Source organism: Rana temporaria, chromosome 3, assembly GCF_905171775.1.
Source record: "Rana temporaria chromosome 3, aRanTem1.1, whole genome shotgun sequence".
NCBI lineage: Eukaryota > Metazoa > Chordata > Amphibia > Anura > Ranidae > Rana > Rana temporaria.
This window is the reverse complement of record NC_053491.1, coordinates 446,018,335-446,042,772: the sequence shown is the minus strand read 5'-3', so window position 1 is coordinate 446,042,772 and position 24,438 is coordinate 446,018,335.

Sequence of the window (24,438 nt, the reverse complement as noted above, 5' to 3'; positions counted from 1 at the left end):
CTGAATCCGCAGAGTTCCCCTTTTACATCTGAATCATCAGAGTTCACTTACACTGTAAGGGAGGACTCTGCAGAATCTGATGTCAGGGAGAACTCTGGGGACTCTGACATAAGGGATGCACTGGGAACCCTGATTTAACATGGCGGGTGTAGGTGGGTAGAAAGGAGGGAGACCAGTGAATGTCCATTTACTAATCTCCTATACCAGTGATGGTGAACCTTGGCACCCCAGATGTTTTGGAACTACATTTCCCATGATGCTCAACTACACTGCAGAGTGCATGAGCATCATGGGAAATGTAGTTCCAAAACACCTGGAGTGCCAAGGTTCTCCATCACTGTCCTATACCTAGTAAGAACCTGGAGTGACATCACTTCCTGCTCTGGCTGTCACCTCCCCCAGCAGCTGTGGCCAGGGAAGAAGCTAATGACCTGCATTCCATTAGCTTCACTGGAGGGCAGATGAGACATCAGGGGTTCAAAAAGACCCCTGATGACTCATCAAAGAGAACCTGTCACAACAACAAAAAATATCACATGGGGACTTTTAATGAAAAATAAAGTTTAGTGAAAATAAGTGTAGCAAAATAAAATGATACTGACTCAAGCACATAAAACCTCCACCCAAAAAAGTTTGGAGCCCCCCACATACATACACATAGGAATGTAAAAACATGCGCCAGTGGTGACCACACACAAAAACATCAATCGTGCCAAACATGACACATATTGCTGGGCATGCCGGAGTAGAGAGCAAACATTCCAGGTCCATTATTCACAGTTATCTTTAAACTGATGACCTGTAGAGGCTTTGAAAGCCTTGCCTATGTATTGAAATTCTGTGTACCAAAGTTTGTCGCCATTTCACGGGCGCACGCAATTTTAAGGCTTGACATGTTGGGTGTCTATCTACTCGGTGTAACCATCATCAAAATATTATGTTTGTGTGTCCTATCATTTTTACTGAACTTTTGTGCTTGATAAACCATTGCATTAAATCTGTGTGACGTAAAAAACTTGACACTGACACAAAGATGGGCCACTATTCCTCCCACTGACACCAAAGATGGGCCACTATTCCTCCCACTGACACCAAAGATGGGCCACTATTTCTCCCACTGACACCAATGATGGGCCTCTATTCCTCCCACTGACACCAATGATGGGCCACTATTCCTCCCACTGACACCAAAGATGGGCCACTATTCCACCCACTGACACCAAAGATGGGCCACTATTGATCCCACTGACACCAAAGATGGGCCACTATTCTTCCCACTGACACCAATGATGGGCCACTATTTCTCCCACTGACAGCAAAGATGGGCCACTAATCCTCCCACTGACAGCAAAGATGGGCCACTATTCCTCCCACTGACACCAAAGATGGGCCACTATTCCTCCCACTGACAGCAAAGATGGGCCACTATTCCTCCCACTGACACCAAAGATGGGCCACTATTCTTCCCACTGACACCAATGATGGGCCACTATTTCTCCCACTGACAGCAAAGATGGGCCACTATTCCTCCCACTGACAGCAAAGATGGGCCACTATTCCTCCCACTGACACCAAAGATGGGCCACTATTCCTCCCACTGACAGCAAAGATGGGCCACTATTCCTCCCACTGACACCAAAGATGGGCCACTATTCTTCCCACTGACACCAATGATGGGCCACTATTTCTCCCACTGACAGCAAAGATGGGCCACTATTCCTCCCACTGACAGCAAAGATGGGCCACTATTCCTCCCACTGACACCAAAGATGGGCCACTATTCCTCCCACTGACAGCAAAGATGGGCCACTATTCCTCCCACTGACACCAAAGATGGGCCACTATTCCACCCACTGACACTAAAGATGGGCCACTATTTCTCCCACTGGCACCAATGATGGGCCACTATTCCTCCCACTGACAGCAAAAATGGGCCACTATTCCTCCCACTGACACCAAAGATGGGCCACTATTCCTCCCACTGACAGAATAGATGGACCACTATTTCTCCCACTGACAGCAAAGCTGGCCATACACTTTTAGAATTTCGTTCAAAATTTGTAATTTTAAAAGGACATTTGTTTGATTTTCTGGGGTCAAATCGACTTTTTCGTTTTTTAACGGTAGTGATGAAAAAAATCGAAGGCGCGGGATGAACTAACAGATTTTTAACGGTTTTGTTCTGAAAAGTTTAAAAGCAAATGAACTTCTTCAGATCCGCGCTTTAGGCGAATGACGACTACAGTGTGGACCTACTGTGTCGGGAGGAAGTCAACAGACGTCCTCCCCTTTGCACACTCCCCGCGCGCCCCCTGCAGGGCTTGCGCTGTGATTACTGAGTCACTGAGACTTGGGTGATCACAGATTGGAGCCCCTTACCACGTGATCAGCTGTCAGCCAATGACAGCTGATCACGTGATGTAAACAGAAGCTCGATAATCGTTTTTTTTCTCCTCACGCTGACAGCTTGAGGAGAAAAAAAAGCCGAACATTGGCTTCTGTGCAAGGGACATCGGTCCTGAAAAGGAAGAGGCACATCTGCCTCATCTGTGCTTACCAGTACCACCTGCCAGTGCCACCTAACAGTGCCCCCAGTGCCACAAATCAGTGCCCACCAGTGCAAAACAGTGCAACCTATCAATGCCCACCAGTGGTGCCAATCAGCGCCTCATCAGTGCCGCCTAGCAGTGCTGACTATCAGTGTCACCTAACAGTGCCGATCAGTGCCCATCACTGCCACCCATCAGTGCCCATCACTGCCACCTATCAGTGCTCATCCGTGCCACCTCACAGTGCCACCCATTAGTGACACTTCTCAGTGCCCACCAGTGCCACCTATCAATGCCCTTCAGTGCAACCCATCAGTGCCACCTCTCAGTGCCCACCAGTGCCGCCTTATCTGTGCCCATCAGTGGAGCCCATCAGTGCAGCCTATCAGTGCCCATCAGTGTAGCCTGCGCCGTCATATCTTAGGTTGCAATATTTCGGATGGCCGCTAGATGGCGCTTCCATTGCGGTCGGCGTAAAATATGTAAATTAGTAGATACGCCGATTCACGAACGTACGCCCGGCCGCCGCAGTACATTTACGCCGTTTCCGTAAGCCATTATCAGGCCTAAAGTTATTCCATCTATTAGATGGAACAGCAATGTTAAAGTATGGCCGCCATTCCCGCTTCGAGATTTGAAATTTTTACGTCGTTTGCGTAAGTCGTCCGCGAATAGCGATTTACGTAGTTTACGTCCACGTCGAAATCAATAGGCCCGTGCACACTGGGAAATGTAGGTGCCCGGCGCATGCGCAGTTCGAAGAAAACGTAAAAAACTTAAGGTCAAGCACTATTAACATAAAACACGCCCCTCTCAAACACATTTGAATTAGGCGCCCTTACGCCCGACGCTTTAGGTTACGCCGCCGTAACTTAGCAGGCAAGTACATTGTGAATCATGTACTTGCCTCGCTAACTTACGGCGGCGTAGCTTAAATTCCTTAAGCTACGCCGCCGCAAAGTTGCGGCAATCTTACTGAATCTACCTATACATATTTATAGAACAACTGCACATAACTGCAGACAGCTTTAGTCAGACAATATGGCCGCTACACAGGGCGATGGGAACGCTCAGTAAAACCAAGGGGCACTCACATTTTATAGGACATAATGTATCACCACACCTTCATTAAACTGGAGGACATGATCTCATCATTGGCAGCGATCCTTTCTAAGTAACACCATTAGTAATGTGTTAACATCTCCCAGCGGGCACTTCAAAAGTCCGTACCAACATACTGGCACACGATGAGGGGTAAATATGGTTATCTCACTGCCATGTCTTACAGTGCTTAAAGTGATTGTTAGCTCTGGTTCACACTGCAGCGATTTGTCATGCAATTTCAAGAACTCGCCGATACCCAGGGCTGCCATCAGGGGGGAACAGGCAGTACACCTGTAAGGGGCCCGGATGGCAACCCCCTTTTTTTATAAAAAATAATATTTTTTTCTTTTTATATAATTTTTTTTATTATTTTTTTTTATTATTATTAAAGGGCCCAGAGGTCCCCAGGGCCCCTGATGGCAACCCCCTTTTTTTTATAAAAAAAATATATTTTTTTGTTTTTATATAATTTTTTTTATTTTTTTTGTTTTTATTAAAGGGCCCAGGGCCCCTGATGGCAACCCCCTTTTTTTTATAAAAAATAATATTTTTTCCTTTTATATAATTTTTTTTATTATTCTTTTTGGTTTTTATTAAAGGGCCAAGAGGTCCCTAGGGCCCCGGATGGCAACCCCCTTTTTTTTTTATAAAAAAAATATTTTTCTCTTTTTATATCATTTTTTTTTCTTTCTTTTTTTTTTCTTTTTATTAACGATACCGATTACCAAAACTTTTTTTTTTTATGTCGTGTGACAATGGCACTAATATGCAGCAATACAAGGACGTTTTTTTTTGGGGGGGGGGGGGATTTTCTGGGTGCCAGTAAATAATGAAAACAAAGGTTTAAATGTAAAAATACAATTGGTTTTATTACTAAAAAAAAAAAAAAAAACAATTAAAAAGTTTGTTGTAATTTGTACAAACATAGATATTATAAACAGCTTGTCTTGTAAGGTGCCATCAGAGGGAAATTGTCTTGTTACATAAGAGGTGACAGTTCAAAGCTTGATGACGCATGGACTGTGTCAGTAGTTTTTTATTTATTTATTTTTACGATTTTATTTTTTACAATTTCTTTTTTTATTATTTTTTTTTAAAAAATTGTTATTTTATTTTTACAATGCCTTATTTTTTGGGGGTGGTGGAGTGGGCGGTGTCAGTGTTTTTTTTTATTACATTTTTTAGTATTTTTACAATTTTACTTTTAAATATTTATTTTTTACAATTGTATTTTTTACAATTTTGTTTTAATTATTTTTTACAATTTTTTTATTTATTTTTTTACAATGCTTTCTTTTTTTGGGGTGGGGGAGTGGGCAATGTCAGTGTTTTTTTTATTAAATTTTTTTGTATTTTTACAATTTTACTTTTAAATATTTATTTTTTACAATTTTATTTTTTACAATTTTGTTTTAATTATTTTTTACAATTTTTTTATTTATTTTTTTACAATGCTTTCTTTTTTTTGGGGTGGGGGAGTGGGCGGTGTCAGTGTTTTTTTATTTTATTTTTTAGTATTTCTACAATTTTACTTTTAAATATTTATTTATTATTATTTTTTTATCAACCCTGTTGGGGAGGGGGGCGGGGCTTTGGTGAGATACAGTATAAGGGGTCTATACAGACCCCAGACAGAAAAAGGAATTGAGGACACAGATTCCCCAGTCACTTTCTCGGCAGCCTCAGCTGCACTGAAGATGAATGGAGAGGAGACAGAGGCACCTCTCCATTCACAAACTGAAGCATCGTAAAGACACTGGGGTAGATTCAAGAAGCAATTGCGCCTGTGTAACCATAGGTTACACAGCGCAATTGCTTACTTGCCCCGGCGTAACGAGTGCTCCTGATTCAGGAAACTCGTTACGCCGACTGCAGCCTAAGATATGCGCGGCATAAGGCTCTTATGCCCGGATATCTTAGTTTGCATTCTTGCGATGGCTGCTAGGTGGCGTTCCCGTTGTGCTCAGCGTATAGTATGCAAATTGCATACTAACGCCGATTCACAACGTTGCGCGAGCCCTGCGTACGCAATTTACGTCGTTTCCGTACGGCGGTTTTTGCGTAAGGCTGCCTCTGCTATTAGCTAATAGCAGGGGCGGCCAATGTTACTTATACCCGTCGTTCCCGCGTCGCAAAATTTGAAATTTACGTAGTTTGCATAAGTGATTTGTGAATGGCGCTGGACGCCATTCACGTTCACTTTGAAGCAAATGACGTCCTACGCTCTACGATCGGCGTGGGAACGCGCCTAATTTAAATGATTCCCGCCCCCTACGGGATCATTTAAATTGCGTGCGCTTACGCCGGGCATTTGCCGGCACGCCCACGCAATTTACGGAGCTCCTGCTCCGTGAATCAAGGGCAGCGCAGTAAATTTGCGGGGGCACAGGGCAAAAACGTTGCCATGCGCCTCCGTAAAAAAAACGCAATTCTACTTGAATCCAGCCCACTGTTTACAGTACTCAGTTATAAATGGATAGAGTCAGAGATCACTGACTCTGTGCATTCAGAAAAGGAAGGAGACGGTAAATGACAGATTTACCTGATAGATAAGCCTTTTCCCTGCCAGCTGCTACAGAGAAGGACCCTTTCTCTCTGTGGTGAAGCAGTGATCCCTCTGCAGAGGTCTGACATGCCCCCTGTTGAATGAGCTGGAGCTCTCCAATCAGCAGGGGGTATGAGTTTTGCTGACAGCAGAGCTATAGGTATGACAGTGGAGGGAGCATTAGACTATTGCTTTCACACAGAGAGCAAGGGTCCTTCTCTGCAGCTGCTGGCAGGGGACAGACTTTTCTACGCAAGGTCCATAAAGACATAAATGAGTGGGTTTAGAGTGGAGGAACTTGACTGGCCTGCACAGTGTCCTGACCTCAACCCAACAGAACACCTTTGGGATGAATTAGATTGGAGACTGTGATCCAGACCTTCTCGTCCAACATCAGCACCTGACCTCACAAATGCGCTTCTGGAAGAATGGTCAAACATTCCCATAAATTCACAAAGGACTGACGACGGCGTAACTCCACGTACGCCGCCGTAAGTCCGAATGTGCGCCGTCGTATCTATGCGCCTGATTCTTAGAATCAGTTACGCATGAATTTTTCCTAGATACGAGCGGCGTAAGTCTCCTACGCTGTCGTATCTTGGGGTGCATATTTACGCAGGCAGCTAGGGGCGCTTCCATATATTTCCGCGTTGAATATGCAAATGAGATATATACGCCGATTCACGAACGTACGTGCGCCCGGCCTATCAAGATACGTCGTTTACGTAAGGCGTCTGACCGGTGTAAAGTTACCCCTCATAAAGCAGGGTAAGTCATGTTAGGTATGGACGTCGGAAACGTCCGAACAGCGTCGTATTTTACGTCGTTTGCGTAAGTCGTCCGTGAATGGGGCTGTGCGTAGGTTACGTTCACGTCGACTAAGCATTGAGCGGGCGTAATTTACTTTGAAAATTCAACGTGATACTGAGCATGCACGCACATGCGCCGTTCGTTAAGCGCGTCATTTACATGGGGTCACGAATCATTTACATACAACACGCCCCCTACCAGCCTACTTTGAATTAGGCGCGCTTACACATTTACGCTACCATTTACGCTACTCCGCCGTAACTTGGGACGCAAGTGCTTTGTGAATACTGCACTTGCCTCTCTAAGTTGCGGCGGCGTAGCGTAAACAAGATACGCTACGCCCACACAAAGTTACGCCGCCCTACGTGAATCTGGGCCATAGTGTATGTAAGAATGCTGTATGTTACACCATTCTATGAAGTGGACTATGCCTTTAAGCATCTTTTGCTGGCGCGGGGTGGAGGAGTAGAAGTGGGCGTGGGGTAAGTTGGATTTTTTTTGTGTGAATTCATCATGACATTGCCAACTTTCCAAAATATTTTGGTGGGACGCTCTTGGGAGGCACGGTATGAATGCAGCGTGCTCAGCATGCTACCCGCTAAAACATCTTTTGGGTGTGGCTATGGGCGTGGTCTCAGGAGGTGCGGTTGTATGGACACAGTCTTCCCCTATAAATTCTACATGGGATAAAAAAGGATTGAAACAGATATCACCGGCGGATGACTGCGGAGTATATGGAGCCTTCCCATAGTGAGAATAGCAGAAAAGACACACCGCAGTCTATAGAGCACCGTACCACATGTGTACCACGCCACACCACAGTCTATAGAGCACCATACCGCCTGTGTACCACACCGCAGTCTATAGAGCACCATACCATGTGTACCACACCGCACCGCAGTCTATAGAGCACCATACCACCTGTGTACCACACCGCACCGCAGTCTATAGAGCACCATACCGCCTGTGTACCACACCGTAGTCTATAGAGCACCATACCATGTGTACCACACCGCACCGCAGTCTATAGAGCACCATACCACCTGTGTACCACACCGCACCGCAGTCTATAGAGCACCATACCGCCTGTGTACCACACCACACCGCAGTCTATAGAGCACCATACCATGTGTACCACACCACAGTCTATAGAGCACCATACCATGTGTACCACACCGCAGTCTATAGAGCACCATACCATGTGTACCACACCACACCACAGTCTATAGAGCACCATACCGCCTGTGTACCACACCACAGTCTATAGAGCACCATACCATGTATACCACACCGCAGTCTATAGAGCACCATACCGCCTGTGTACCACACCGCAGTCTATAGAGCACCATACCACATGTGTACCACACCGCACCGCAGTCTATAGAGCACCATACCACATGTGTACCACACCGCACCGCAGTCTATAGAGCACCATACCATGTGTACCACACCACACCACACCGCAGTCTATAGAGCACCATACCACATGCGTACCACACCACAGTCTATAGAGCACCATACCGCCTGTGTACCACACTGCAGTCTATAGAGCACCATACCGCCTGTGTACCACACCGCAGTCTATAGAGCACCATACCACATGTGTACCACACCGCAGTCTATAGAGCACCATACCATGTGTACCACACCACAGTCTATAGAGCACCATACCACATGTGTACCACACCACAGTCTATAGAGCACCATACCATGTGTACCACACCACACCACAGTCTATAGAGCACCATACCGCCTGTGTACCACACCACAGTCTATAGAGCACCATACCATGTGTACCACACCACACCACAGTCTATAGAGCACCATACCGCCTGTGTACCACACCACAGTCTATAGAGCACCATACCATGTATACCACACCACAGTCTATAGAGCACCATACCATGTATACCACACCGCAGTCTATAGAGCACCATACCGCCTGTGTACCACACCGCAGTCTATAGAGCACCATACCACATGTGTACCACACCGCACCGCAGTCTATAGAGCACCATACCACATGTGTACCACACCGCACCGCAGTCTATAGAGCACCATACCATGTGTACCACACCACACCACACCGCAGTCTATAGAGCACCATACCACATGCGTACCACACCACAGTCTATAGAGCACCATACCGCCTGTGTACCACACCGCAGTCTATAGAGCACCATACCGCCTGTGTACCACACCGCAGTCTATAGAGCACCATACCACATGTGTACCACACCGCAGTCTATAGAGCACCATACCACATGTGTACCACACCGCAGTCTATAGAGCACCATACCATGTGTACCACACCACAGTCTATAGAGCACCATACCACATGTGTACCACACCACACCGCAGTCTATAGAGCACCATACCACATGTGTACCACACCGCAGTCTATAGAGCACCATACCACATGTGTACCACACCGCAGTCTATAGAGAACCATATCACATGTGTACTACACCGCAGTCTATAGAGCACCATACCATGTGTACCACACCACACCGCAGTTTATAGAGCACCATATCACATGTGTACCACACCGCAGTCTATAGAGCACCATACCATGTGTACCACACCGCAGTCTATAGAGCACCATACCATGTGTACCACACCGCAGTCTATAGAGCACCATACCATGTGTGTACCACACCACACCGCAGTCTACAGAGCACCATACCACATGTGTACCACACCACACCGCAGTCTACAGAGCACCATACCACATGTGTACCACACCGCAGTCTACAGAGCACCATACCACATGTGTACCACACCACACCGCAGTCTACAGAGCACCATACCACATGTGTACCACACCGCAGTCTACAGAGCACCATACCACATGTGTACCACACCGCACCGCAGTTTATAGAGCACCATACCATGTGTACCACACCACACCGCAGTCTATAGAGCACCATACCACATGTGTACCACACCACACCGCAGTCTACAGAGCACCATACCATGTGTACCACACCGCAGTCTATGGAGCACCATACCACATGTGTACCACACCACACCGCAGTATATAGAGCACCATACAACATGTATACCACACCACACCGCAGTTTATAGAGCACCATACAACATGTGTACCACACCGCAGTCTATAGAGCACCATACAACATGTGCACCACACCGCAGTCTATAGAGCACCATACCACATGTGTACCACACCGCAGTCTATAGAGCACCATACCACATGTGTACTACACCGCAGTCTATAGAGCACCATACCACATGTGTACCACACCGCAGTCTATAGAGCACCATACCACATGTGTACCACACCGCACCGCAGTCTATAGAGCACCATACCACATGTGTACCACACCACAGTCTATAGAGCACCATACCACATGTGTACCACACCGCAGTCTATAGAGCACCATACCATGTGTACCACACCGCAGTCTATAGAGAACCATACCATGTGTACCACACCACAGTCTATAGAGCACCATACCATGTGTACCACACCGCAGTCTATAGAGCACCATACCATGTGTACCACACCACACCGCAGTCCCCAGGAAAAGCACTTTAAAGTACAACTAAAGTCAAGACATTCATTTCAATATGTATAGAATAAAGAAGGGGTTATAACTTATAACCTCTGTCAGTTCCCCCACCATCTATTTCCCATTTGGAAGATTTCCCTTCACTTCCTGTCCTATACCAAAACAGGAAGTGAGGGGAAATTCTGTCAAAGTGAGCGAATCCACCAGAACTAGTGTCCCCATTGGAAGATTTCCCCTCTATTCCTGTTTTGGTGACAACCCAATTTTTTCCCCCCACTTAATAGTAAACAGGACAAATAGAGAGGTGAATCTCCCTAACGGGGACACAGACGGTAATAAAACCTGACAGGGGTTCTAATCCCTCGCCACTCTGTCCAAAACTAAAAATAAAGTTTTTGCGTTTAGTTGTACATGAAATCACTGATGACAATGATGTGTAGTGCAGGTTGTGTGTGCGGTGTGTGATCTCTCCAGTCCTCCAGCTGTGTGTGTCCCTCCCCGTGGGGTGTTCATCTGGAAGGCTGGGATTTTTGGGAATGAATCACCTCGGCCTTGCTCTGACCACAAGTTTAACCTCCTCTTCTCCTCTCAGCTGCACGTCGTTTCATCTTCTCAGCGCAGCGGATTATTTTACAACAGGCCTCCGGGCAAATCTCAGAAAGTACAGCAATGTTTTTCACCAGCAAAGTTGCTGAGCACCTACAATGTAAAGGGGATTGTACACTGACCACCAATGTAAAGGGGATTGTACACTGACCACCAATGTAAGGGGGATTGTACACTGACCACCAATGTAAGGGGGATGGTACACTGACCACCAATGTAAGGGAAATTGTACACTGACCACCAATGTAAGGGAAATTGTACACTGACCACCAATGTAAGGGGGATGGTACACTGACCACCAATGTAAGGGGGATTGTACACTGACCACCGATGTAAGGGGGATTGTACACTGACCACCAATGCAAGGGGGATTGTACACTGACCACCAATGTAAGGGGGATTGTACACTGACCACCGATGTAAGGGGGATGGTACACTGACCACCAATGTAAAGGGGATTGTACACTGACCACCAATGTAAGGGGGATTGTACACTGACCACCAATGTAAGGGGGAATTCTACACTGACCACCAATGTAAGGGGGATTGTACACTGACCACCAATGTAAGGGGGATTGTACACTGACCACCAATGTAAGGGGGATTGTACACTGACCACCAATGTAATAAGTTACTACTACACTGACTACCAATGTAATAAGTTACTACTACGCTGACCACCAATGTGATAAGTCATTACTACACTGACCACCAATGTAAGGGGGACGTCTACACTGATCACCAATGTAAGTGGTAAGTCTACACTGACCACCAATGTAAGGGGGAATCCTACACTGACCACCAATGTAATAAGTCACTACTACACTGACCACGAATGTAAGGGTTCACTTCTTCACTGATCACCAATGTAAGGGGGAATTCTACATTGACCACCAATGTAAGGGGGTAAACTACACTGACCACCAATGTAAAGGGGAATTCTACACTGACCACCAATGTAAAGGGGAATTCTACACTGACCACCAATGTAAGGGGGAATTCTACACTGACCACCAGTTTGAGGAGTCACTGCTACACTGACCACCAATGTAAGGGAACATTTTTCCACTGACCACCAATGTAAGGGGTCACTTCTACACTGACCTCCAATGTAAGGGGTCACTTCTACACTGACCTCCAATGTAAGGGGTCACTTCTACACTGACCTCCAATGTAAGGGGTCACTTCTACACTGACCTCCAATGTAAGGGGTCACTTCTACACTGACCACCAATGTAAGGGGTCACTTCTACACTGACCACCAATGTAAGGGGTCACTTCTACACTGACCACCAATGTAAGGGGTCACTTCTACACTGACCACCAATGTAAAGGGGTCACTTCTACACTGAAAACTAAAGTAACAGGACTTCTCCACTGCCCCCTAATGTAAGAAGACACTACAATTTGCAGATTCTGGGCCAGATTCTCCAAGATCCCGCGTTGGCGTAGCGTAAGCCATTTACACTACGCTACCGCAACTTACTGGAGCAAGTGCTGTATTCTCCAAGCACTTGCTCCGTAATTTGCGGCGGTGTAGTGTAAATGGCCCGGCGTATGGCCGCGTAATTCAAAGGGGGCGGCTTGTATTCAAATTAAGCGCGCCCCCGCGCTGGGCTGAAAAATAGCCCAGTGCGCATGCTCCAGCTCACGACGGAAAACGTCAATGACGCCGATGTGAGCGTCATTGACGTAAAGTCATATTCAAGAACGACTTAGTAAAACGACGTGACCGACGGAAAAAGACGACGCGGACCCGACGCCATACTTAACATGGCATACGGCGGACTGGCGTAAGGTTACCCCTCATATAGCAGGGGTAACCTTACGCTTGCGGAAACGACGACGCGACGCAAATTCGTTCGGGAATCGGCGTATCAGGCTCATTTGCATAGTCAAATGAGACCTGAACGTAAACGCCACCTAGCGGTCAGCGTTGTATTGCATTTAGGATCCGACGGTGTAAGTGACTTACACCAGTCGGATCCTAGCCTAATTCCGGCGTATCTTGTTTTGCGAATACAAAACAATGATACGCCGGCGGGATTTTCGAATTACGCCGGTGTATCTGTAGATACGCCGGCGTAATCCTTTTGTGGATCTGCCCCTCTGTGTTTAACCAATTAATTCCTATTTGTTTTCCTGGCTATTAATTATTATACGTTTCATTTCATGACTATTATGGAAAACAATTTGTCATATGGAGGAGGAGGCGAGTGTTGTGAAATGAATCACTGTGGGTGTCAGATACTCTAGGTAAGCCATATGCTGTATTCTTTACGTATCCCGTATCTCCATCGTACTGATCACGCTAAAGTACCATCAACATTTGTAGCTGGAGTTCCTTGAGAGCTAAAACATTTTTTCAAGGGTTCCTTAGGGATAAAAATGCTGTTATAATGAAACAATCCATTTGTGTGGAAAACCAATGTATCCTGTACTACTGGAGTCCTGACAAAAGCCTGAATGTATTCTACAGAACATTACAGGGAGTCTGGACAATTCCGAGCACAAGTCTGGAGACAGGAGTACGGCTGGCCAAGAAGTCTGATCGCTTGGTCAGTAGTCCAGGAGTCTGGCCAATTGGCCTGAGTAGAAATGGTTACCGATTGTGTCCAGCAGGGAAGGACTTAGGGTGGTGCTAAGTGATTTAAGGTAGATATTAAGGTGAAAAAACATATTTTTGTTATTTTCGATATAATAAGGGCAAATTATTTAGTCACATCACCCCCTGCCTCCATCCCCCTCTGCCACCATCACCCCCTGCCTCCAATCTCCCCCAGGCCCCCTGCCTCCATCGTCTCCTGCCTCCATCCCCCTCTGCGGTGCCACCAACAACCCCTGTCTCCGTCCCCCACCCTCTGCGGTGCCACCATCCCCCTCTGCGGTGCCACCATCACCCCCTGCCTCCAATCACCCCCTGCCACTAACACCCCCTGCCTCCAATCTCCCCCTGCCTCCATCCCCCTCTGCGGTGCCACCGCAGCCACCATCACCCCCTGCCTCTAATCACCCCCTGCCTCCAATCTCCCCCAGGCCCCCTGCCTCCATCGTCTCCTGCCTCCACCCCCCTCTGCGGTGCCGCCAACAACCCCTGTCTCCATCCCCCACCCTCTGCGGTGCCACCATCCCCCTCTGCGGCGCCACCATCACCCCCTGCATCCAATCACCCCCTGCCACTAACACCCCCTGCCTCCAATCTCCCCCTGCCTCCAATCACCCCCTGCCACTAACACCCCCTGCCTCCATCCCCCTCTGCGGTGCCACCGCAGCCACCATCACCCACTCCCTCCAATCACCCCTTGCCTCCAATCTCCATGCGTAGTTCCAAGCTGAACCGATCTCGGCTATTTTTAATGGCACATTCCTGCAACCACGGACATTTACGAACGGGGGAAAAAGTGCCCGTTTTTACAGACTGTCCGTAAAAATACGGACGGTTGGCAACACTGGCAAGCGCGGTGACGTCATGCAAATGATCAGCTGCCTGTGTTATGGGTTATTTTTTAAGACAATGTTGTGTCTGAGGGTTTACATTACAACCACTTTAAATGACTGGCATATTATTGAAAAAACGTAATCGTAAGGGGCCAATTGGCCCAGTCAAGCCCAACGGTAAAGGCTGCCATACACGCTTCGAATTTCGAAATAATTTTCTTTCAAAAATCGTATCAAAGAATTTTTGTAGGAATTTCGCATCGTTAGAGGGCTGCAGCAACAGCCGATTTTCGTGCGGCAAAAAAATTTGAGAAATCCGACATGTTGGAAATTTTCTTAAAGAACTATTTTCTGATCAATGATGGGAGAATCGTGCGAGAAATGTAGTTGGAATAAAAACGTGCATGTGCAAGAAAAGAATATTCCCAGAGAGAAACGAATATTCCCGGCAACATGAAGGTTTGGTCGGCCGAATTTCGAAAATCAATGGTGGCATCATCGGATCACAAAAAAAACGAACTTTCTGATTTTGAAAAGAAAACTCGTTCGAAATTCGTGTATGGCCTGCTTTAGTCTGGCGCTTGTGTCCAGCACAAATCAGACCTCATACACACGATAGGTTAAACAGAGGACAACGGTCTGATGGACAGTTTTCATTGGTCCAAACCGATCGTGTGTGGGCCCCATAGGTTATTTAACCATCGGTTAAAAAAAAGCCAACTTGCTTTAAATTTAACTGATGGATTCCTAACCGATAGGTCAAAACCGATCGTTAGTAGGCACAACCATCGGTTAAAAATCCACGCATGCTCAGAATCAAGTCGACACATGCTTGGAAGCATTGAACTTCTTTTTTATCATCACGTCGTTGTGTTTTACGTCACCGCGTTCTGACACGATCGGTTATTTAACCGATGGTGTGTGGACACGACGGACCATCAGTCAGCTTCATCGGTTAACCACTTGCCGCCCGCCAATGACATATTGACGTCGGCAAAGTGGTTGTAGAATCCTGACTGGACGTCATATGATGTCCTATGAATTCTGAGCCGCTGCGCGCCCCCGGGGGCGCGCATCGCGGCGATCGTTGTTGCAGGGTGTCAGTCTGACACCCCGCAACACCGATCTCGGTAAAGAGTCTCTCACGGAGACTCTTTACCACGTGATCAGCCATGTCCAACCACGGCTGATCACGATGTAAACAGGAAGAGCCGTTGATGGCTCTTCCTCACTCGCGTCTGACAGACACGAGTATAGGAGAGCCGATCGGCAGCTCTCCTGACAGGGGGGGTTTGCGCTGATTGTTTATCAGCGCAGCCCCCCCTCGGATCGCCACACTGGACCACCACGGAAGTCCACCCTGGACCACCAGGGAAGGGCAAAAAAAATAAAAAGTCTGGGCAAAAAAAAAAAAAAAAGCCTTAAAAAAAAAAAGATGCCAATCAGTGCCCACAAATGGGCACTGATTGGCACACATGGGTAAATCAGTGCCGCCCCACAGTGTCCATCAGTGCCACCCCACAGTGTCCATCAGTGCCACCCCACAGTGCCCATCCATGCCCAGTGCCCATCTGTGCCACCCATAAGTATCCATCAGTGCCACCCATGAGTGCCCATCTGTGCCGCCTATGAGTGCCCATCAGTGCCGCCCATGAGTGCCCATCAGTGCCGCCCATGAGTGCCCATCAGTGCCGCCTATGTGTGCCCATCAGTGCCGCCTATGTGTGCCCATCAGTGCCGCATACCAGCGCCGCCAATCAGTTCCACCTCATCTGTGCCCGTCAGTACTACCTCATCGATGTCCATCAGTGCCATCTCATCGGTGCCCATCTGTGCCGCCATATCAGTGCCCGTAATTGAAAGAGAAAACTTACTTATTTACAAAAAAATTAACAGAAAAAAATAAAAACGTAATTTTTTTTCAAAATTTTCAGTCTTTTTTTAGTTGTTGCGCAAAAAAAAAAATCGCAGAGGTGATCAAATACCACCAAAAGAAATCTCTATTTGTGGGGAACAAAGGACGCCAATTTTGTTTAGGTACAGTGTAGCATGACCGCGCAATTGCCATTCAAAGTGCGACAGTGCTGAAAGCTGAAAATTGGCTTGGGCGGGAAGGTGCGTAAGTGCCTGGTATGGAAGTGGTTAACCGATGACAACGGTCCATCAGACCGTTGTCATCGGATGGACTGATAGTGTGTACAAGGCTTCACTTTATCATTGTCTGAGGACTCCAAAATGTGCGTTTTTGCGTAGTGCCCTTCTGAAAAAAATGACTATACTCTGGAGACCTATAAAAATGTTTTGTATATCCATGGCGATAGAGAAAGAGAGAGTTGGAGGATTCAGCAGATCACCCTTTGTGCGCTGTGAGCGGTTATTACCTCCTTAGTAATAAAGAGCCAGAAGAGAAATTTCTGGTGTCTCATGGTTGAGTCACCCATGCTGTGAATGGGGCTTGTGTAAGTCTGCTTAGACAAATTGAAGAAAGCTGTAATTCCCAAAACCCTCAAATTACCAACAGATGGTGGAAAAAGAACACAGTGACAACCCAGGTTTGTGAATTATGGTGGTCACTACGGTGAACTGTAAAGAGTAGACAATGAGAGAAAACGAGTCAATGAACAGCTTTTGATCTTAAAGGCATGTTTTTTTTTGCCCACGCAACCCTACTTATACGTGGACTCCTCCTGCTCTTCTAGATTACAGAGGGTGAACAGAAGAAATAGAGAACCAAATGATCAGTTTAAAAGTCCATATACAGTAAAACCTTGGTTTGAGAGTAACTTGGTTTGAGAGCGTTTTGCAAGACGAGCAAAAATGTTTAATACATTTTGACTTGATATACAAGCGATGTCTTGATATACAAGTAGCGTCATGTATACCTCCCGATATTTTGCGATGGGAACGAGGGACACCTACTAGCAAATGTATGTAGGCATAGGACACGCCCCTTGCCACACCCCGTTAAAGAAGAATTAAAGGGGTTTTAAAGGTAAATGTTTTTTCACCTTAATGCATCCTATGCATTAAGGTGAAAAAACATCCGACGGTGCCGCCCCCCCCCCGAACCCCCGTTTTACTTACCTCACCCCTCGAAAGCCCCACGCGTGTCCCTGTGATCCTCTTCGGTTCCCAGCCTTGCCGTTGATTGGCTAGGCTGGACGGATTGATAGCAACGCAGCCTTTGGCTGGCGCTGCTGTCAAACACAGCGGATGACGCGGTGTGCTGGGGGGCGGGGCCGAGTGATACGGTCAGCGGCTATGCCCGCCGCTGTAAAAATGGAGCGTGCTCGCAAAAGCTTTCCACCATGCGAGCTTGCATTAAGGTAGAAAGCTTTTGCGAGGAGGAGCCGAGACAGCCGCTGAGGGACCCCAGAAGACAGGATTCGGGGACACTCTGTGCAAAACGAGCTGCACAGTGGAGGTAAGTATAACATGTTTGTTATTTAAAAAAAAAAAAAAAATTGCCTTTAGTGTTGCTTTAACCCCAAAAAAAAGGTTAATTAATTCCACAAGGGACTTTTTTTACCGCTACTATTCCTTTATATTGGCTTTTAAAATTGACAAATGCAGCCATTTATAATTTGTATGAAAGGTTTAGCACCGGGAAACACTTTTTGAAAGATAAATAGTGCATTTTATATACAACTACAGTACAGACCAAAAGTTTGGACACACCTTCTCATTCAAAGAGTTTTCTTTATTTTCATGACTATGAAAATTGTAGATTCACACTGAAGGCATCAAAACTATGAAGTAACACATGTGGAATTATACATAACAAAAAAGTGTGAAAGAACTGAAAATATATTTCATATTCTAGGTTATATGATTCGATAGACACAGATCGCTATTGTCAGCATCATGTCGAATCTCCTATCTATATCGAACTGTTGTAGCAACAGTTGCGTAAATCAGCGAAATACGCCTATTCACGAACGTACGCTGGCCCGTCGCAGTAAAGATACGCCGTTTACGTAAGGCGTTTTCAGGCCTAAAGATATTCCACCAAAAAGATGGCGCAGCCAATGTTAAGTATGAACGTCTGAACCGCGTCGAATTTTTAAATTTTTACGTCGTTTGCGTAAGTCGTCCGTGAATGGGACTGGGCGTAATTTACGTTCACGTCAAAACCAATAAGTCTTTGCGGCGTAATTTGGAGCATGCGCACTGGGATACGTCCACGGACCGCGCATGAGCCGTTCGTTAAAAACGTTATTTACGTGGGGTCATGCTTTATTTACATAAAACACGCCCACCTCTTCACAATTTGAATTAGGCACGCTTAGGCCGGCACATTTACGCTACGCCGCCGTAACTTAGGACGCAAGTGCTTTGTGAATACAGCACTTGCCTCTCTAACTTACGGCGGCGTAGCGTATATGAGATACGCTACACCTGCCTAACATTAGGCACGTGTACCTGAATCCAGCTAATAGTGTGTGGGCTTCACATAATTTTTCGGGTTCTGAAAAACAACAAAAAAAAAATTCGAGCATGCTGCATTTTTTAACAACGTTTTAAACTACGTCGTTTTTGGGTTGTAAAAAATGATCGTGTGTGGGCTAAAACGACGTTAAAAACCCGCGCATGCTCAGAAGCAAGTTATGAGACGGGAGCGCTCGTTCTGGTAAAACTACCGTTCGTAATGGAGTAAGCACATTCATTACGCTGTAACAGACAGAAAAGCGCGAATCGTCTTTTACTAACACGGAATCAGCTAAAGCAGCCCCAAGGGTGGCGTCATCCGCATGGAACTTCCCCTTTATAGTGCCGTCGTACGTGTTGTACGTCACCGCGCTTTGCTAGAGCATTTTTTTAAACGATGGTGTGTGGGCAACGCCGTTTTAATGATGAAGTTGGAAAAACTTTGTTTTTTCTACATGCCGAAAAACGTTGTTTTTTTTAATGCCGAAAAATGATCGCGTGTACGCGGCATTAGCGTGTGACTACAGAAAGCCTGCCGGAAACACAGCCAGGTTGGTGACTTCACTTTTCTCTTTAACAATTAAGCAAAACAGTTTGAGCAGAAGCCATCCTCCAGCCTGTTACTTGGACAAAGAAGGAGCACCAGCTCAATGTTATTCATGTTCTTTCCTCTTCTTAGTACGCCCTGAGTAAGTTATCGCACATTAACGATGCAGTAAAATCTTTTTTTCTGCCTTTCCTTTCCCAGCCCAAGGTTTGCTGTGTAAAGGACCACAGGAAGCTAATCTAAAGAAAGATTCTGGTCCTTAATCTAGCTGCATTAAAAATGACATTAAACAATTTCGTAATGAATAAATGTCACAAAATCTTTTTGATCCGCCTGGAGTTCAGATTTAAATACCAAACCTTTATGCTTGACTGCCGCATACTTCTAACTGCGTCACACGCTAAAAATGCTCTAAGTATTCATTTTTAAGCTGCTAGAACATATTTTGAGCATATTAGCCTTCGGATCGTTATCGTTGCTATATAAAAAAAAGAAAAACCCTTGCGTAGACATCACACTGCGTTATATATACTCTACAAAAAGAACTGCCTGCCACATAAAATAGGAGATTTATGCAAATTACCACCTATACTACAATGAAGATTACTCAGCTCAAAACCTAAATATAAGTCGGCCAATTCCATTTTGAATATCTAAAATTTCATTTTAGATTTTGCATCTGTGCATTGGCGCCCACGGAAGTCTGCACTGGCGTACACGGAAGTGGCCTCGTCAATGTGTACTGCTTTTACCAGCCATGATTAGCGGTTGGATAGGCCCTTCCATTTGCAGCCATACCCCAAAGTGATGTTATTTTTTAAGCACCAGGTTGTGCTATTGCTTAGATAGCATGGTTGACAGCACCCCACCTGCCTCCTCCTCCTGACCACCCATCTAGCAAGGAGACAGATGTTAAATTACTAATGATTGACAGCGCTTGTCTCAGGAACCAAGCACTTCCTCAAGACGAGCGCTGTCACTAGGTATGGAGGGGACATGTCAGTTTCCCTGTTTCACCCCCCTCTGTCTCTTCATTTGTCATTAGGACACATCAATGACAGTAGTTGCTAGGACACAGGTGGTCAAGGCAGGGTATACAGCCTTGTTGGTTGCTAGGACGCACAGCCTTGTTGGTTGCTAGGACGCAGGCAGCTGGGACTGCATTGCCTCATTCCTCTCAATGGTGCCAGTGGTAAAGCAGACTGCAACATAATAGCCAATGAAGCTGTGCAGCCAAGTCACCTGCATCCTAGCAACCAAAGATAATGCGCAGCTCTGCTGCCTGCACCCTAGCGACCGATGCAAAAATATAGGGCCAGATTCAGGTAGAATTGCGGCAGCGTAACGTATCGTAGATACGTTACACCGCCGCAAGTTTTCATCGCAAGTGCCTGATTCACAGAGCACTTGCAATGAAAACCTACGCTGGCAGCCTCCGGCGTAAGCCCGCGTAATTTAAATGGGCGTGTGCCATTTAAATTAGGCGCGCTCCCGCGCCGGACCTACTGCGCATGCTCCGTTTCGAAATTCCCGCCGTGCTTTGCGCGCAGTGACGTAATTTTTTAGAACGGCGACGCGTGTAGCGTAATTCCGTATTCCCGGACAGCTTGCACAAACGACGTTAATTTTTAAATTTCGAGGCGGGAACGACGGCCATACTTTATACAGCAATACGATTGCTGTGTAAAGTTAGGGCAGGTCAAATAACGACTAAAATTGCGACGGGAAACTTGACTACCGACGACGTAGCTAACGCGAAAATCCGTCGTGGATCGCCGTAACTCCTAATTTGCATACCCGACGCTGGTTTACGACGTGAACTCCCCCCAGCGGCGGCCGCGGTACTGCATCCTAAGATCCGACAGTGTAAAACAATTACACCTGTCGGATCTTATGGATATCTATGCGTAACTGATTCTATGAATCAGTCGCATAGATACTCTGAGAGATACGACGGAGTATCAGGAGATACTTCGTCGTATCTCGACTGTGAATCTGGCCCATAGGGTGTGGATCAGAGGAACTGGGTGTGAGCCCTCTAAATGGCACACACCTCCCTCGGTCATGCTCCCTGAACAGGGGGGCAGTGGCAGCAAAGCTCAACATTCATAAGGTCCACAAATTGGGCTTCTATCAGGGGAGGAGCAGAGGAGGTGGCAAGCATGGAATAAAGAGAGGATTTTCTACACATTTTAATACTATTTAATTGGAGGGGCTAATACAGGTGATTTAGACAAGAATTCCCAGTGGTGTGAACCTAGCCTAAACCTTATGGACAGCCTTCCCAAGAGGGTTGAAGCTGCTATAGCTGCAAAGGGTGGGCCAACTCAATATTGAACCCTACGGACTAGGAGTGGGATCCCATTAAAGTTCATCTGCGTGTAAAGGCAGGTGTCCCAATAATTTTGGTACACACGATCGGATTTTCCGTCGGAAAAACCTTGGATGGTTTTCCCGACGGAATTCCGCTCAAGCTTGGCTTGCATACACACGGTCACACAAACGTTCTCTGAAATATCAACGCGGTGATGTACAACACTACGACGAGCCGAGAAAATGAAGTTCAATGCTTCCGAGCATGCGTTAAAATTGTTTTCAAGCATGCGTCGAAATTTTGCGCGTCAGAATTGCTACAGACGATCAGATTTTCTGATAGGAATTTTTTCTGTTTGAAAATCTGAGAACCAGCTCTCAATCTTTTGTTGGCGGAAATTCCGACAGCAAAAGTCCGATGGAGCATGCACACGGTCGGAATTTCCGTTCAAAAGCTCACATCGGATTTTGCTGTCGGAATTTCCGATTGTGTGTCTACGGCGGCATTAATGAAATTCTCTGAGGGGAAGAGGCAACAGTGAACTTATACACAGTGGGGCAGATTCACATAGATCTGTGGCGGCGTAACGTATCGCATTTACGTTACGCCGCCGCAAGTTTTACTGGCAAGTGCTTGATTCACAAAGCACTTGCCTGTAAAGTTGCAGCGGCGTAGCGTAAATCCCCCGGTGCAAGCCCACCTAATTCAAATGATCCGGGTAGGGGGCGTGGATCATTTAAATTAGGCGCGTTCCCGCTCTGAACGTACTGCGCATGCGCCGTCCCTAAATTTTGCCGACGTGCATTGCGCTAAATGACGTCGTAATGACGTCATTGGTTACGTCCAGCCCCATTCACGGACGAGTTACGCAAATGATGTAAAATTTTCAAATTTCGACGCGGGAACGATGGCCATACTTAACATTGAGTACGCCACCTAGGGGGCATGTTTATCTTTACGCCGCGTATCTCTTACGGAAACGGAGTAAATTTACTGCGACGGGCAAGCGTACGTTCGTGAATCGGCGTAATGACTCATTTGCATATTCTACGCCGACCGCAATGGAAGCGCCACCTAGCGGCCAGCGTAAATGTTGCACCCTAAGATACGACGGCGCAGGCCGTCGTATCTTAGGCATGTTTAAGTGTATTTCAGTTTGAGAATACATTTAGACATACGACGGGCTTAGATTCGGAGTTACGTCGGCGTACCTGCTGATACGCCGGCGTAACTCTTTGAGAATCTGGCCCAGTGCTATCAGGTTAACACAGGCAACATGCCTACAGGAGGTGAGTGCAGTGTGATGACTTATCTGTGCACTTCCGTTTCATTTGCTATCCGACAGATGTAGATGTGTCAAGCTGGACTGCAGAAGAAGTCATTTCAGGCAGATGTCTCAATACTTTTGACAATATAGTGTATCTTCTGTCTACAAGCAGCGTTTAGCTGGCCATACACTAGTTGAGCTTCAAATGAATGTTCATACGAAACTTCCTAGTACATTGACCAGGAATGACGTTCTAAAGTACTTTGTTCTAAAGTTTTGGTAACAGCCGGGCGGCAAGGTACCAAATCAGGAAGCAGAAATAGAGTTGAGGATACAGGCCAAGGTCAAACAGTAGAGGAACAAGGCAGAAGGAAGAAAGCAGAGTCAAATATGCAGGCCAACGTCAGTGTTGCCAACCTACCAGATTGAAATTTACTGGCACAACACCCGAAATTTACTGGCGCTGCCACGTTTTTACTGGCATTTCACAAAAGTTACTAAATTAAATTTTTAGGTGCAAATTTCAGTATTTAGGCTACAAACACTAGGCAAATAGCAATGTGATTTAAGGTAGATATTAAGGTAAAAAAACATATTGGGCCAGATCCACAAAGAAGTTACGCTGGCGTATCTATAGATACGCCGCGTAACTTCTAGGATGCTCCGGCGTATCTTTTTTCTGTATTCAGAAAACAAGATACGCCGGAATTTTGCTAAGATCCGACTGGCGTAAGCCTCTTACTCCGTCGTATCGTAGTTGCATATTTACGCTGGCCGCTAGGTGGCGCTTCCGTAGATTTACGCAAGGAATATGCAAATTAGGTAGATACGCCGATTCACAAACGTACGTCCGCCCGGCGAATTTTTTTACGTCGTTTACGTAAGGCTTTTTCCGGCGTAAAGTTACCCCTGCTATATGAGGCGTACGCAATGTTAAGTATGGACGTCGGGCCACCGGCGAATTTTTTACGTTTTACGTCGTTTGCGTAAGTCGTTCGCGAATAGGGCTGTGCGTAAGTTACGTTCACGTCTAAAGCATTGACGATTTGCGGCGTAATTTGGAGCATGCGCACTGGGATTCTTTCACGGACGGCGCATGCGCCGTTCGTAAAAAACGTCAAATACGTGGGGTTACGATTAGTTAGCATAGAACACGCCCCCAACCAGCCTCTTTTAAATTAGGCGGGCTTACGCCGCCCGATATATGCTACGCCGCCGTAACTAAAGGAGTAACTTCTTTGTGAATACAGGGCCAGATTCACAGACGAGATACGCCGGAGTATCTACTGATACTCCG